At 41.1% G+C, this 17490-nt stretch overlaps 1 protein-coding gene across 3 annotated transcripts in view; it reads right to left on the bottom strand.

Moving 5' to 3' along the window:
* The window catches only part of MACROD2 (mono-ADP ribosylhydrolase 2), an 854218-nt gene that overhangs the window by 99918 nt on the left and 736810 nt on the right, over positions 1-17490 (bottom strand). The gene's annotated exons all lie outside the window — the stretch shown is intronic.

Here is a 17490-nt window from a genome sequence, read left to right as displayed (position 1 = left end):
GTGCCTGAAAATTAACTCCTTAAGTAGTTTAACAAATCTCTCTTCTTTTCCAAAGCAAAGTCTTGTTAGAGACCAAAATAGCATCAGCTTTCAAGCTGTGGGGTCCTTTCTACTTCTTTTGTCTACTCAGCAGCAAAGGAATGGTGTGGCAGTGTTGAATTACCAACACTGATGTGTTGGGAGGCTGTTTGAGTCTCTGCTCTCTGGTGTTTTTTTTGGGGAGGTTGTTTTTAAAGACACATGCTACACAAACCCAACAGACAATGCCAAATCTCCAAGAGCAGATATACACAGAACACTTCATAAACCACGTTTGGGCAGACATTGTGCATTATATACCACGCAAGATGGCCAACGCGCCTTCCAAGAAAAACACCAACTCCAACTGAATGCAGGCCAAGGATTTTCTCATTAGCATGACCAGAGGTTAGGCAGGCACACAGCGTTTCCCCCTTCTGTTTTCCATTTGCAGCGGCGACCACTCCTAGGCATATTATACCTAACACACAGCTGGGTCTTCTACAAAGAAATACTTGTGGTCTTTGCTTGACTTTTGCTGCTAAACTCCTGTCTGCTTGGAATTCACATGATTTCCTCTGAAACTGGTGAGGTTTACCATAATATGACACCGCTTTTCTTACAGCCTAACAGGGAATGTCCTCCCAGGCTGGTATTAAAACAGCAATTTCACTCGTGACTCTCCTATTAAAGCAATTACCTGTGGCCATTATCTAAATGCATCACTTAGTTTTTGATGGCGAATTGTTTAAATAAATAAGGGAGTACTCAGGAACAAAAATAGCCAGTGAATACCAGAAGATAATTGCATGGTTAACCCTATAAAAGACAATCTTATAAGAACAGAGCAGGAATTTTTATTAAAGTTATCACAAACAGATTAATAGCTTCGAAAGCAACAGGGGATTTTCTCTTTCCCAGCGATGTGATTTTCAGCAGACCCAAACCAGCTCTTGTCTAAGTAGAAGTGTGCTTGTCTATATCCATCTCCCCTGATCATCTCACTTCTCACCATAAAGGAAAATCAATATGAGGACTTGTTATTCAGAAGAGTCTCAAGAGTCAGGCACTGTGATTGCACCTCTAATCCTACAGGAATCTATTTCCAACATCTACATCAAATCAAATGCAACAGGCACACTGTTTACAGCTGCTTTGCAAAGCCTACAGAATAGGGAAGCAAATGAAAACCAACACAGGCTATCCAGCTGACCTCTTACCTCTGGGTCTGATGCTGAGTACCAAAAGCAGTTGCCCTAAAATAATCTTGACTGTGTGCATTTTTTAGGATCGAGACCTCTGTTTGTAGAGAAGACACAGAGCCTGCGCACAGATTTCTCTTGCACTCATTTGGCTGACCAATTAGGAAAACAAGGGCAACGTGAGGGTTAAAAATCAATCTCTGTGCTGCAGCGTTCCCTGGGCATGCTTGCAGAGCTGCTGCTAATAACACTAGTGGCAGTTTCCTGAGCTGTAACTCACAGCGTGATGAGAACAACTTCTGATCTGATGAAAATTCCTTCCTCATTTCAGAAAAACACCCTATCATTTAAAAGTTTTGAATGTGCTAACAGCTAATTTATTAAAGGGACTCCTGCAGCGTCCATGTTTACAGGGCTCAGACAACATACAAAGGAAAGGCCTATTCGATGCACATAAGGGGAGCAGAATCAAGTTGTATTTTTGGAAACGCTGCACAGTGTGCCAGAATCAGAGCTGGACTGATGAAAGGAACAGCTATGATGTTGTGCTGAGACTTCTTTCAGCCTTGACTAAAACGAGCACAATTATGGACTGGAAAAGAAGAACAAATAAGAATAAGTTGTATTTTCTAAGTGTCAAAATAAAGTGGAACGAGTTAGGGCCAGATTACAAGTACTGAGATATAGAAAACTTTCCAAGACGCTCAGATATGAAAACCAAGGAAAATGTACAGTATAAGCAATTTCTTGTTGTACAGTGTCTTTTTTATGATGGTTTAGACCTTTCCCCATAAAACCCAAGCTAAAATTTCTCAGACCAAAAACCACTGGTATTTTCAGCTCCAAAATGAGGGCCATAAGAGAGATGGGGGGAGTGAGGCTGCCTTTTCCAAAGACTTGCGTTAACCAAGAAAGTAAGATACTCTCCATGAATTTCAGATGAGATGAGCCCCCCTATCTCCTGTCCCCCTCAAAAGCTGTAACAGATATTTTCAGCCATCTCCAATAACAATCACACATTCCAGATGTCTGCCTTTGACAAGCTGCTAGACTGCCAAAGCCTGGAAATGGAAGAACTCCAGGAAAGAATTAGGTATCCTCTAAATCTCACGACATTACCTCATTACCTGTGAGTAAATATTAGGCATAGTCTGAGTTCACAAAATAAGGCTAAGTGCAAAGAACACCTGGTTAACAAGCTAATGGGCTAAATAATTCCGTATAATTTTCATACACAGCATTGCATGTTAGATCTCCTCCTCCCAGCTGTGTCACTTTGCATAGAAGTGTTCATAAAATAATCTTAATAAATTTGCAGTATTCATTTAAATGGAATATATACACTTCAGCATTCACTAAAATACCATTGTTAGAAGCCCGACCACTTGATGTGTTGTCAAGTGACACTATAATGAGTATGATTTTTAATGGGCTTTAAGTAGCTGAGGGGAAAAGAAGTAAAACTGTGGATTGAGCAGAACAGTGAAGGTGCGCGTATCTCTTCGCAGTGTTGCATTGTCCCTGAGCCTCTGATGTACGCTGTAATGAAAATACATGCTTCCATAATGAATATGCATACATAAATATGTTGGCATTACCTTGAGCTTATTTCATTCAGCCTATTTTTAAAGTAGCAACTTAAAATATATTCAAAATATTTTTGGCTCTGTGAATACATTTACATATTAACTAACACTAATTACAAGAAGTCATGGTTCTGCTCCTCACTATGCACAGTCCATACGATCCCCGAATCTATATTAACATATTCATTGCCTCGGTGGGACCCAAACCAAATGACATGTGCCACTTCCTTGCTGCAGCACCGCACTCCACCACGCTGCACAATTTCTTTTTCATTCTACCTATCCCTTACTGCTTTCAGTCACTTCAGTCTCCTTGAAAGGAGAAACGAGTTCCCAAATCCCTTAGTGCTTACCACCCTTAGTCCTTCCTAACTTCCAGCCAACCTGTGGCTTTCTAGGAGCAGGGGTGTTTGCAAGGCTCTGCCCAAGGGTGGCCAAAGGCAACCCAACATTTTTGGACACCATTCTTACAGGGAGGTTCAGCAAGAGGCTTTAAGGTGCCCTTAGTGATGATGGCTCTGGATGTCCCATTTGTGAAGCATCCTCAGCTCCTGCCATGAGTAGCCATGGGCAGATGTGGCTCCTTGCTGCATTGGGAAAGACAAGTGGCCATGTCCCACAGTGGTGATATTGGGGGGGGGGGGGGGGGGGGAGGGTAGAAAAGAAAAAAAAATCAAGGAAAAAGTTCTTGGGGAACAAGGCCCTAATGTGTTCTTTGCAATAGCGCCAAGGCTGTGAAGAAATTTGAGGGGTTGGTTTTATGCCAGGGGATCAGCATGCTTTTGCAGCTATGGATGCATACGTCTCTATCCCCTTGTCTGCACCTCATTCCCTGTAACAGTGGCTGGTAGCGGTACCTGGCCCATCACCTCCTCTCACCATCCCATTACTGTCTCTTAAAAAAGCATCTTTTGTCTCCCCATTGAAGTTTTTCAGATGGCTCAATATATTTTGCATATAAGCAAGTCCGTGACATTTGACATGAAGCCATCCCTAATTATAAGATACTGCAAATATGCCTTTTTATTTATATATATATACTCCTGTAATGCTGATAACATGCATACATTAGGCTGAGAGGCCAGAAGTATTCTAATATTTATTTGTAAAAGGCCTGAGGACTTCCCTTTTGTATGTTTGGTATTAAATCACATAAAGAAAAATTCTTTATTTATGGCTGACAGTCCTCTTAAAACTCACCACAAGGCCCAAGGAAGACGAAGAAAACATACTTTGCCTTTTCAGAGAGTAACAAGGGAAAAAAGCCCTGTTAGCTCCTAGGCAGGATTTCATTGCAGAGGTGACCATCTCGTTGAAATGCACACATTCAAGTGTGCGATTGGTCTGAGGTCCTTCGGCTGTGCAGCCACAGTGCCAGCACGTGTCCAAAAGGGTCAGGAGCTGCGATCCACAGGCAGGATATGGAAATGCTACAGCTCCGAATGCATAGGGCAGGAGCTAGGGGGGGCCCAGGGCAGCTGCGGGAGCCAACAGCTCCAGGAGCAGCTATGGGAAGGTGCTGCAGAAATCCTGCTCTCCCCTCTCACTGCATCATCTCGGAGGATGGTAATGCAATGTTACCTGCTGATGCACGCATCAGTCTGAGATATGCAAAAGAGCCTGAATTATTTTGGAGCACACATCTGATACAGTTTCAGATGCTCTGCCACTAACAGGCTGCTTCCTTCCATGTTTTTGAATATTTTTCCTGAGCTGCTGGAGATTTTGGTGGCAATCGTGAACTAGATTCCACAACAGATTTTAGTCCATAAAACCCAATTAGGCAGAGAAAATTCTTTCTACTAATTTGTGCTACATTTCCCTGTTGAACTATGGTCTCCTGCATACACAAAGAAAAGCGATATATTCCAGGAAATCCTGGTCATCATATGGATCATAAAGGCTAATCCAGTCACTGTGCAAAGACATAGACATTGGGCTATAATCCTGATAATGAGCCATAATACCAAATCCAAACGCTACAGGATTCTGGTGGTATTTGGGGCTTTGTTGTTGTTGTTTCCTTGTTTGTCTTTTAAATTCCAATTTTTGTTGACCAAGAAATAAAAAATAAAAGCAGCAGCTACATGACAGACCATTTTTTTTTTTTTCTGAAGGTACATTTAAGTTTAAAAGTCGAAGTACCAAATTTTTGATGGTCTCTAAAAATGTTACTGCTGCCAGATTTGCAAACAAGAACAACAAAACCAATACCCAGGGCAGAATCTCCCCTGGCATGTCAAATTTGTTCACTGTCAAAATCCAGAAAATTCTGTCATCATTTGGTACCACGGAAATGTCTGTCAGAATAACAAGGAAAAGCCTTCTTCCAACAGTCAAAGGATATTTAAAGATTTGTTACCTACGCTCTCTCTAATCATCTGCTCTGAGCCTGTGGCTGGGGACTAATTACAGTACCTACTGAAAAAAAAAAAAAAAACAACACATATTATGCTATTTTACTGAAAATATATTATAATGAATTTCAGTGGGAGAAGGAAAAAAGGTGTTTAAATCTCATGGCAGAAGTGTGTATTTATGAAAATCAGCCCCTAGGATGCAGTGATGAGAGGAAAGCCTTGTTACCTATATGCTAACAAGACTTCTGACATATGTACCCCTGTAGGTCAAATAACAGACAAAAATAACCCCATCCCTGGGACTCAACTTGCCCTTAAACATTCAGTAAATTGTAGGTTTATTCCAGACTGACAAGTACAAGCTGGACTGGACAATTATTCTCAGAGAACAAACGGTAATTATGAAACTTAACACTACTTGAAAGGACCATGTTTCTAACATTTCCTTTTTTTTTTTCCTAACATTTTTTTTCCTCCCCTTAAAATAAAAGCAGGACCTATTTTAGGTTTCAATTGCTATGGCCTTGCTTTGGACACGATTGAAGAAAGAAGAACTCATAACATTTATGCCGTAACTGGCAGATGGCTCGATAAATAAACTAAGAATATCAATCAACACAGCAAAGAGCTGTTCTTTAAGCGGAAAGTATGGTCCCAGTCCTTGCCAACACACACACTGCAGCTCTGGCACATGCAGAGGACACCCGTGAGGTGCTCCTGCTCGCCCCAACCAGGAGCTCGGCTCGCACATGGACCTGACCTGCACAGGGAGGTGTTGGGGAGGGAACGGGTCTTGTTCCAGAGGTCAGGGACTCCCTGATGGGACCCCACATCCGCATTTCATGGGGCAGCTCCTCTGCACAGCCATGGCTGCTTCTTCGCTTCTCCTCAGGCACCAAAAGCCCCCAGCCTGTAACACCTTTAGGCAAAGCAAATTGGGGAGAAGCTTTTTCTCAGCCTCCGTGCAGAGCTGTGAGGAAAGGAAAGACAGTCTGTGCCAGTGCCAGCTGGACACAAGTGTGAAAAGACCAGGCCATTATGAAGCAAGGAGTTACTATCAGAGAAGGCCTTCCTTTTATCTTGCACATTAAAGAAAGCAAGAAAAAAAAAAAAAAAAAGACAATCCAAGAATAAAGGAGGAGTCATTTCAGCTTTGCTGCTTAGAAGGGCAAAAAGCGGCTTCAGCTACCAACTTCATTATTTTTGCAGTCTTATAACTTACAGCTCAAACAAACTGCTCTCAGTTCTAACATTTGTTTCTGGTTTCAGACTAGTAGAAATCTAATTTCCTTCTCCCCAAGAGCAAATGTCAGCACAAGCGGGATCTGAAATTTGTTGCTTGACACCTGCAGCAAAGAGCTAAATTGAGAGTAATATTTCAAAGAGGTACTTGGGAGGTATGCGCTTAAATTTGGTTAACAGACAAGCAGGCTTGTGTATGTGCGTCCTGCACACTGCCTCAAAAATGTATCCCCCATCACCCTGATTGACGTAAGGCAAAGGAAAGGGAACTGTTAGAACCGCTCTGATTGGAACCATACAGGCCAATTTTGGAGTTTTAGGAAACTTTGTAAGTCTGCCTTTAGAAATGAGCATTACATTTTACACTTGGAAACACAGTGGCTAAAAGAGCCTGCCTAACTTTTACATCATTTGCTGGGCTAAAAGTAAAAAAGAGTCTACAGATTAAAAGAAGGTCTGATCTCTGTTGCTCAGGATAAGTCCAGATTCAGTCCTGATGGTCCCTTGGCCATCGACACGTAGGCAGGCAGCAGCCTACATCCTTCAGTGCCTGGTTTCTACACAGCTGTGGGCACTCTTCCTGTGCGCTTTGTGAGAAGAAAGCAGCAGCCAGCACTGACTGTGAGCTTCTAATTGAAACCCAGGGATTTCTGGAGAGTTAATGACAAAGTGTCCTGTGAACGGGTATGCAGAAAGTCAGCATTTCAATGCCGCAAACCACTGCTAAGAAGGCAGGCCTGCTCCTACTTAACCGGTGTGACTTGGGTAATCCTTTCTGAACAAGTGCTTGGCACAACTCCGAAATTCTCGGCACAAATTTCTCATTTTGGCAACAGGTCCCTGAGCTGGAAACTGGTAATACTTTGAACTGCACGGGCAACTCCTGTTTGAAGATGTCAAAGTGCATTTTCGGTTGTCACGTCAGCCTGAACAGACACGCATCTTATTTACATGTAAACAAACGCGCAGAGAGTAGGACAACTGAGCCACAGAAATGCAACCAGGGAAATGAGTAAGATTAAAAATCGAAGTGCTTGTCTTTTTGTCCTCTGCTATAAACACGGGAGTACGACAACATATATGGCATTTCAACTTAACAGAGCATAAATGATGTAAATTAACATTGCTTCCCCAATGCAAAAGAAGAAAGCAAAACTAAAAGGATGAGACAGATCTTAAATTGATCTAAATTGGCACAGCTCCCTTAAAGTCGTAGGGACCAAGCTGTAAATCTATTCGTCTTCAACTCAGGAATAGTAATATTTGGATAGGCTAACAGTTATTAGAATTTCTACTGGCATAGAATTTCTTTAATCTACAAACCAAGCAATGTCTCAAAGGCGCTAACTGGAAGCGTGCCATTACTTTCAGCACCCTCTTCTAAAGCTGCGACAGAACCAATAATTAATGCAAAGGGCAGATCATGCACATGCAGTAGTACAAACATATTAAAAGTTCTGATTTAAGTAAGAAAAAGGATTGCCTGTAGCCTGCCACCCACAGGGACCATTCTACTATTTTTAAGTCAATTAGTTCAACTCCTCTCAAAAGCCAGCCCTCTCTATCCTCGTTAGCAGTGACAAACACAGTTTACTGCATTTATTATTCCTTTAGCAGCTCATTAGAACTGGAATACGCTAGTGCTAAGGGATCTAAAGGTCATTTATCATTAATTTCATTTAATACAAAGCAAAAAGCTATCTAAAATCTCCAGGAGGACTGTGTTTACAGTAAATAGCTTAAGGTAGAAAACTGAAATAAAAGTCCATCAACACCTGTATTCGCTGATCATTACTTCAGAATTAGAAGAAAACTGGAGTCATTGTTTCCTAGTTCCCAATGGAAAAAAAAAATATATATATATATATATATATATATATATATTGTTTTCTTAACTTTCAGAAGTGGAAACGTTCAGAAAATTATAGGACAATTCTCAGGCACTACGCTGATGAAGAGCACTAAAGTCCTGAGAGCAGGAAGAGTCCAACCAATTCTATTAAATGCACTATGATCCTATAAAACTCTACAGCATCATTCAGGAACTGCCATATTCACCATTAAATCTGATTGTTTTCCAGGATAGCAACTGCAGAGACCTAGTAAATGTCCACAGAAATCATATATTTCATTACCACTCACTTGTAAGGGCTTTTCCAGAAGCGTTTTATGATGATAAAAATCATCAGATGCATTTTCAGAAAAAACAGATAAGGTTTCTGCATGAAAAATTAATCATTATGTATAATTACAACATAATAATAGGAATTACCAGATAAATAAGTCTCATCAATTCCTATAAGAAAAATGCCTCTAGATGCCTTTAACTGTAACTAATTGAGTTGAACAGGAAAATAGCCTGAAAAGCTGAAGAATTTATCAGAGAATGACAACCTTTTTATGTATTTTTGGACCATGTTATGATTTCTATCCTATGGGCATAACACTTTGTGCTTCATTTTAAAAAAATCTGCAGAAATATTATCATTATCTCTTAAATCTTACAGTAATTTTTCATAAGAGAAATACTTTTCACATTTAGGCAAATTTTCAGTATGTAAAAAAGACTTAAATATGTATGCATTAGTATGGAAAAAAAATGCGTATTTAAAACAGTGGAACCAAAACAAATGGAAGTTCTTAATTCCACATCTCAACAAAATCCTACTCAGAATGGATTGAAGAACATAGTTTACACCTGAAAAGAGAGACAGTTATACTATAGAGATAAATAAAATAAATTAAAAATAATAAACACAGAGCTATAAAGAGCCTTTTAGATATCTATGCAGATATCCAACGATTTGGTTCTGGTGTGGCTCCACTCCAGGAGGCCAGATAAGGCCAGAGTGGAGAGCTAAGAAAGGAATCCCAAATGCCAAGCTTAAAGAGCATCAAGTGCCCTCTCCCCTTGGTCATCAGGAGCAGAGGATTGTGCAAGGTTTGCAGCAAGGGTGTGAAAAGCTGGCAGAGGGCTGAAATGAAGCCAAAAGATGTCCTCTGTGAATTTGGGGACCACGGAGAGGATCACCATGTCCTGCTGAAAGCATACTCAGTGGGGAGGAGGAAGAGGAGCTGATCTACTGCCAAGTTCCTTACAGTCGAAAAACACAATGCCTTTTGCTGAGGCTGTGGTTTTGCATTTGAAAATTCAGGTTACAAGCAAACAAAGGTGATCAAGTTAATGAATGCAACTTAACAGTGCACAGCTCCTTACCCACGCACAGCAACCTACCCCTCGCTCCTAGCACTCACCATTTATAAATGAAACACTTTAACATGAAGCACAATACTTTAACCCCATAACTTTACCACATGGACTTCTTAAATAGCATCAGAAGCCATTTTAAATGAAGCATTAGAGAAATCCCTGCAATTTTTTCCTGTATGGACAAATTAGAGCCATTGACAGCAGCTTCTAACTCTACCTGAACCTGTGCAGGTCAAAGAGAGAGCTTTATAAAAGCGTTAATGGTTTAATGCTCTGAATTAATGCAGAGAAGCCTCAGTTAGTCAACTTCTTCCCTGAGGGAGAATCTCTCCTTTCAATGCTTATTTTAATTAAATATCAAACAATATCACTAAAACACACCCCTGGCACCATGCAGGAAACTAGGCAGTTAATCTGTTTTTTGTTTATTTATTTTTTTTAATGGATATAAAGAGAAATGCATTCAGACGAAGGGGTAACTGCTTTTAAAATGCAGAACTGGAAGAACTGGGAAACACAAACCTATCCAATGCATATTTATGAAAAACAGCATTAAACTGCTGTGTGATGCTCAGAATAAAGCCCCACAGAAGGTCTCTGCAGCGTACTTGAAGGTGTTGTGGCACGTAGCCAAGAGCAAAGGTGCAGACACTGCAGGGCAGGCGTCAGGCACAAACCAACAAACCCTCTTCACTTGCTAGGGAGTAATGATGAAGGGCAGCAAAGGTCTGGGCAGGGGCACCTGCCCCTGCACACATGCACAAAGCTTCTCAGTGCATGCAGGCAAGACCATCAGTATGCGTATAAATATATATTAACAGGCACAGTGCGTTTTGCTGCTTTTATCTTGAGTATTTGCTTTAACTGCATAGAAAAAGGAGTTTATTGTTCTCAAATCAGGCAAGTTTGAAATCTGCTTTTCCAGGGAAGTGGTCCGAGACATTTTACAGGGCCCCTTTGTTAAGCATTATTAATGTTCTATAAGCTTTTTCATCATGTCATTACTAAATAAAACATCAGCTGGACCCATCTAAAATCCTGCAGATATATGAGGCAGGTGTTAACTATATTTATATGGGACGTTTCTGCCTTACTGCTATAAACTATTCTTACTGCAGCAGATTCTGATTCAGCACTTTGCTTTCAGGTGTAAAATTCATGCAAAAAGGGGAAAAAAACATGTTTTGTTTTGTTTCCTATAAAAATCACTACAAAAAGCCACACTTAATTAACTTCAGTGCAAACCCATTAATATGGTAAGAGCACACATCCATAAGTAGCTATGCAATGATACCAGCCAATGTAAGGAAAGAACAATTAGCTTTACAAAATGAGTGTAATTGGTAATAAGGGATCCCCTGTAGCTAAGCCGAAAAGATTGCAGCCTTTGCTAGCTGCCCGTGCTCAGCCTGGCTACCAGGGCTGGACACTGCGTGTGCTTGGGGAAATAAAGACGATGCCCCCATTGCACTGGTACTCTGCGGGGGCAGTTTTTGCTGCAGGACTGGTGACCAGGGACAGGGTGCAGGCCCAGGGGTGTTCAAGAAGGATTTCCTTCTCTTTCCTACCTCTACAAGTACCACCCATAGGAGGGCAGATGGGGGATGCACTGAAACAAAGTGTTGCTGTCTGTGTCAAAGGAGCAAGAGGACCAAAAGGGAAATAAATCAGTTTCAAAAGAAAAAGAAGAAAAAACTACAACTGGTGAAAGAACAAAGAACGAAGATGGTAAGGAGAAATATTATTTATATAGACTAAAGACCCTTTTCAATAGTGAATAGAGAAAGCCATCCTGGATTATGATCCCTCAGCCTGTAGGTACGTGGAGCCCAAGGGACTTGACGTCGCCTTTCCCCACTGCCAGACCCCCGAGGAAGTCTGTTCCCTTACAGACAGGAGGCTTGGAGCAGAGACAGAAGACAAACGGCAGTGTTGGTAACTGCAAGATGCAAGGTGAAGTGTCATAAGCTAACCAATTCAGAACCAAGGCTTTCTGCTTGTTTCTGATCATATTTGCTTAGCTTTGTAGCAGGAAGCCTCCTGAGACGCACCCAAGTGGGGCTTTTTATACAGGTAGGCACATTTGTACAAGGTACCGGTAGCGAAACCCCAAGCCCCGAATTCGTAATTTCCCTGAATTTAATTCAAAGCATTTTCTGTTTTTGAATTGAGCAGCATTCTTACTACTAGATGGTCATTGACCGCTGACTCCCATCCGAAGCGCGTTAACTTCATTTGTGCTCTGAAACATAGGAACTGCTGCACGGAATGCAGCGCGGGTCCCGTATCCCTGTCAGCGCCAGATGCTTCAAAACAAGTCAGATTAAATTGTGCTGCTAGCAAGATTAATTTCAAGTTCCAATCAACTCGACTGAAGCCAAGAAAGTGGTGAGCCCTAGACCAGATTTTGACCCTAACTGTACAATTTACAGCACGAGAAAATAGGAAAGCTTTCTTCTGACCACAACAGATGATGCCCTGGAGCAAAAGGACTGATAAAAGATTGGCACACACTGGTGTTTTCATTTAAGCTAGTGTATCCAATTTGGCGTTCTGATCTTTGAGGATAATGTTACAGGATAACATTTGCAGAAGTGCCCACGCAGCTCCTAGCCCTTTGGTTCTGCTCACTTTTCGTGGGGCTTATGCACTAAATCACCCAGGGACATTTGAAAAGTTTGCCAATGCACTCAAAGCTCTTGACACAGGCTGAGAGAAGTAGCCAGGCTTTTCACTGTGAGCTCCACAGGTTTTTTTTAAGGCCAGAGAAGTAGCTTTTATTTCCTTCTCCGGTCCACACCAATTTATTTATTTTTTAAACAGCCAGTGGAGCAGCAATTGTCATGCAACCACAGTGTCACTGCACTGCAACAGGAAAAACACGGGAAATGTCAGCCCTTCAACCAGCAGACCTCCAGGCCCCCACTTTGTGCTCATCTGGCCAGTTCCTGAATGGAGCAAACCTGCTCCCACTTCCCAAAAGTTAGTGGGAACTGCCTCCCTGGCAGCCTGGCTTTTGTTTTCCTGGCTCCTCTCCTGGCACTGAGAGCACGCTGCAAAGAGGCAGAATATTTCATGCTTGGTGCAAGGGTAAGAAATGCATCAGAAATGCAGGTCAATTAATTTTAAACACTCCCTTTAATTACAGGCACTTCATTATTTAGTTTGTACTGTGAACAGCTTATCAGGACAATCCATCCCTCGTATCATTAATTAAATTCTGTTGGCATAATGTAACATTTCAAATCTCTCTTTCTGCTCCTTGCGTGGCCATATATATCACCTCATCTCTCTGAATCCTCATTTCCTAGGAATTATAGGCTGCTTGTTTCCTTTAATTCTCACAGATTCTGTTTTCTTTTTACACCGTATTCATCCCAGGATGTTAAAATGCCATACCCAGAACACCACTGCAGTGCATGTCACCGATGTAATCCTGGTTTAGAAAGCATATTCCCAGTTTGATGGATGGGGTAAAGCTCTCTTTTTCAGGTGGGAATGTACTGCTAAGTCTATGCAGATGGAGTGTTTTTTTCTGTGGTAGAGCAACATGAATATGGATATCCAGCTGTAGTGCTTAGGTGTAATCAGGGAGGGAGATGCAAAAACACAATGACAAGAAGGTCAATATGTTTTGGTCTAATAACAAATCCTACTACTGGCGCGGTTGGAAAAAAGAGCTGGAGGGAAAGGCAGGCATTAGGAGAAACAGATTTCAATAATTAATCCATTCCAGGAAGTGCAGTGTATGCACAGAGTAGCCACCAGAGACCAACTGGAGAAGATATGATGATTGGAAATGCATTAAAACAACAGATTAATACACAGTAAATATTGAAAAGATATATTAAATGATGCATCAATTAAAAGAAATATATAATTTATATGCATCTAAGTATTCTTATAATAAAGCCTTTCATGTTCATGCACCCACAGCCCTAGCCGTATCCTGACAGCCAGCTGGTGTATGCAGACATGTGAAACCAAGGACACGAGGGGCTCAGTCCCACATCCTTCTCCTTGGGGCATCGCAACCCCCCAACACAATGAAACAATCACAGAACTGTAGGGGTTAGAAGGGACCTCCAGAGATCATCGGGTCCAACCCCCTGCCAAAGCAGGTTCCCTAGAGCAGGTTGCCCAGGTGGGCGTCCAGACGGGTCTTGAATATCTCCAGAGATATTCAAGGAGACTCCACAACCTCCCTGGGCAGCCTGTTCCAGTGCTCCATCACCCTCACTGTGAAGTTCTTTCGCATGTTGGTGTGGATCCAGAAATGGATCACAGGAAGGGGTAGCTGGGGTGGGAATCTCCCTGCCCCGACCTCCTGCTTGTCCGTCACACAGGGAGATGTCTGGGGCACCTACCTTGCACTGCAGGTGAACACAGCTCTCTGAACAGAACAGCACAGCGGCCACAGGGAAAGAATGGGTGGGAGGCTTGAACACAAGCAAACCTCTTTGTATGTCTGTTCCCATGCCAACTTCCGTGACAAAATAAAAAACTGAGGCACTCCAACAGCAAAAAGCCACTCTTCTGCATGCTGAGTCTCTTCCCCAGGCCTGCAGGGCCACTGAGAGTGCAACATAAGCCAACACTTCCCATCCTTTACCAACCTCTGTGTTGTACCTGAACCATGACGGTCAATATTGAAAGAATCTACCAAAAGCAGAAACCATTTCAGAAGAATTAGCACTACACTAGCTGTGTGCATCTTTCAGTGCTCATTCATGCCCCAGTACACACAAACTCCATCTCCTAAGTGCTGCAAAAGGTTAAATTGTTGACAGCAATTTACAATAAATCAATTCATTGATCCTTCCACTGTTGGTCCAATATGTATTCCCATACAACTTCAATTAGCCCTGTGAACAAACTGACACCTGGCAAACAGACTCATAAATTACCCTTTGATGTTATCACATCCTAAGGCAAAGTACACAGGGGTTGTTTATTTTACTAGCTGGTCTGCATTCCAGAGTATACTTTGCAAGAATGAAAGCACAAAATGGACTATTAACACCTTTGTTTCTCATCTTAGGGACACTTCTGTAGCTATTAGAAAGCCCTCAGCCCTTTCTTGCTTAGAAAAGAACAAGAGGGAAGCGTCACCTGGAAGGACTGCCACTGGAAGCGACAGGATGAATATTGGGAAATAGAAAATGCTGAGGTGTGTTCTCGGCACCCCCTTCTAGTCAGCAAATAAATAACAAAATGCAAAAGAGAAGACCAAAATGCTGAACGGTGAGCATTTTAAATGGTGAAAGGCAACAAAGTACATGATTCAGAGCACACAGCCAGGAGAGTCCTGGATCCTGCCACTGAATCATCAGTGGGGAACACAGCCCTTAAATGTTCGGCTCTATCTGCAAACTCTTGTAACAGCAGCTTGATTGAGTTTGGAGTAAATCACACTTAATATTCAAGAGATATAAACTCCTTTAATAGTGTGAAGTAATACTATAAAATCTTATGGTTGCACAAACAAATCAATAATCTGAATATGGAAGAACAGCCAAAGACTGAATCAGGAAGATGAGAGATGGCAGTCCAGCACAATGAAACAATCAAGATGTAGTATTGATATTTCTGAAGCTCTTATGTTCTGAAAAACAAAGGTCCAGAAGGTCGGAAAGTCTGCAGCTTTCACACTGAATACCAAGTGAGCAAGTAAGTTACAAAGCCATGACTCGGCTTTGGCAATGACAAAGTTTCACCTGTGTCAAGCACTCTCAAAGCTACTACCCAAATCATTCATGGTGATTGTTCCCTAACCAACAGCTTGAACAAATGCTGCTTCAGAATAAATAAATAAATAAAATAATTCTGAGTATTTTTTAAAGCATTCAAATGGCAGGAATTATTCTCAGATTCACTGTCAGTGAGTCTAAAACATGAGGGATCCCACGTCAGAGCCTGAGATGCCCTGGATAGATTTTGCAGATTTTCCCTCTCAATCAAATCAGCTTCTGGCATAGTTTAGCATTAGATTAAGTGTATCTTGCAAGATAAACATAATACACTCAATAATTGATAGCGTGTTGTGCTAAATTTGTTAAAAGCAACTAAAGCAGCAAAAACCACAATATAAATTAATGATGAATAAATTTAGAAAGTAATTAACAGTATACTCTGCTAGATATATGCCAAGTCTAATTGACCTAGAGGACAAACAACACACAGACACAGTACTTCACCAGTGCTTCACAATCTGAATTTCTCCTCCACAACAGCATATTCTGCAAAAACCTTTTCTCAATGCCAGTGAAAAGCACAACCTTTCTGACTTTAAAGACTGAGCTCAACTTTACAATACTTTAAAAAAAAAAATAATACAACTCTTAGCTTCCAGCTGAATGAGCACAGGCCAAACCCTCATCTGCAGTTAATCAGCATGGCTCCACTGAAATCAACAAATCTGCGCTATTTAACACTAGTCCAAGAACTGACCCTACACTATTTCCCAGAGTATTGTCCTCAGTTGGGACTGCAGATGTAATCAGTTTGATTCCGGCATCTGAAATATTTGATCAAGAGCAAGTTAATTAGGTTACTGCCAGTTGAGTGTCTTAAACTCCCATCATTTTTGATGTTTGCTAAAACAATACATATTCTACAGCTGAGTAAATATTTCTTTGGGGAACACAACACATGCATTGGTTCTCACTCCAGATGTAGATCACATTTATACAAATTTGCACTGTAGCTTTGATGTGAATCCTATCATCCTCTGGACTGTAATAAGTGGATGCCTGCAGACTCACAGCTATATCAATAGTGATATTCTAAACTTCTGCAGTGCCCTTTTCTATTTGCTGCTTTACACACTTTAATGAGCTAAGCCACAAGGATCCCTGTGGGGTAAGAATTTTTCTATTCGTTTTGCATATGGGATTTTTATGATGGAGAAAGATAGAACAACTTGCCAAGGTTGTGTGAGACGTCTGGAATAAAGCTGGAGAGAACAGCAATCAATATATAGGAAAAGTTCCAGCCTTAGGAAACAGTGAGAAATGTTTGCAGAATTCAAGCCACATTTTTCAAATGTTATTAGGTAGACAAGTGTCATTCAATATGACAAGAAACAAAACCTGATGTTTTGTTTTGTTTTTAAATGAGAATTAAATACAGTGCACATTTATTAAATTTAAGTAGTTTTTTTTTTTTTTTTTTTTCAGTAAATCATTTTCCCATGAGATTTCAAATTCTATGTAATGGAATTTCCTATGTTAGGAAAAAAGTCTCCCTTAGTGCATTCAGTAATAAAACAGCACAAGAAATAACTATTCTGGGTGGAACTTGCTGGCATTCATTAACAGCACCGCCTCACGTGTGGCATTTCTGGAAGCGCTTGAGAAAAATGGGTGTTTCATCCCTGACAGCAGAGGCAGACCAATCCTGAACTATTTTTAAATACTGCCCTCTGTCATGATATATTGAAGTACAAGAAAAGCGTGACTCATTGATCACCCCATAAGAAATCCAATTTTGATACACTGATTCCATTTCAAGTTAAATAGTGCAAGAGGATGGTAGACAGATATTTAAGAAAATAGTATAGATCCTACAGCTCAAATCTGACAAAGTTTTCAAGTAACGATGGTTAAATTGACAGTCAGCAAGACAAATAATGCTCTGTGGCATTAATGGCTGCAGCAGCAGAATGAAATGCCTGGGGAGCAAACAATCCTTGACTCCCAAATGGCCCTTATTTTAGAGGTGAGCATTACAGCACATGAGAATTAATTTAAGAAGGACTGCCCTATCATTATCCCTGTACACTCAGCCTTGGAGGCTAGAAGGATAGTAATGCAGATGCTGATTTACAAAAGTTTACTCACTCAGGAAGAAGAAAGAAAATCCACGCCTAG

Source organism: Anas acuta, chromosome 3 (assembly GCF_963932015.1).
Source record: "Anas acuta chromosome 3, bAnaAcu1.1, whole genome shotgun sequence".
NCBI lineage: Eukaryota > Metazoa > Chordata > Aves > Anseriformes > Anatidae > Anas > Anas acuta.
This window is presented reverse-complemented; position numbering and strand designations above follow the sequence as displayed.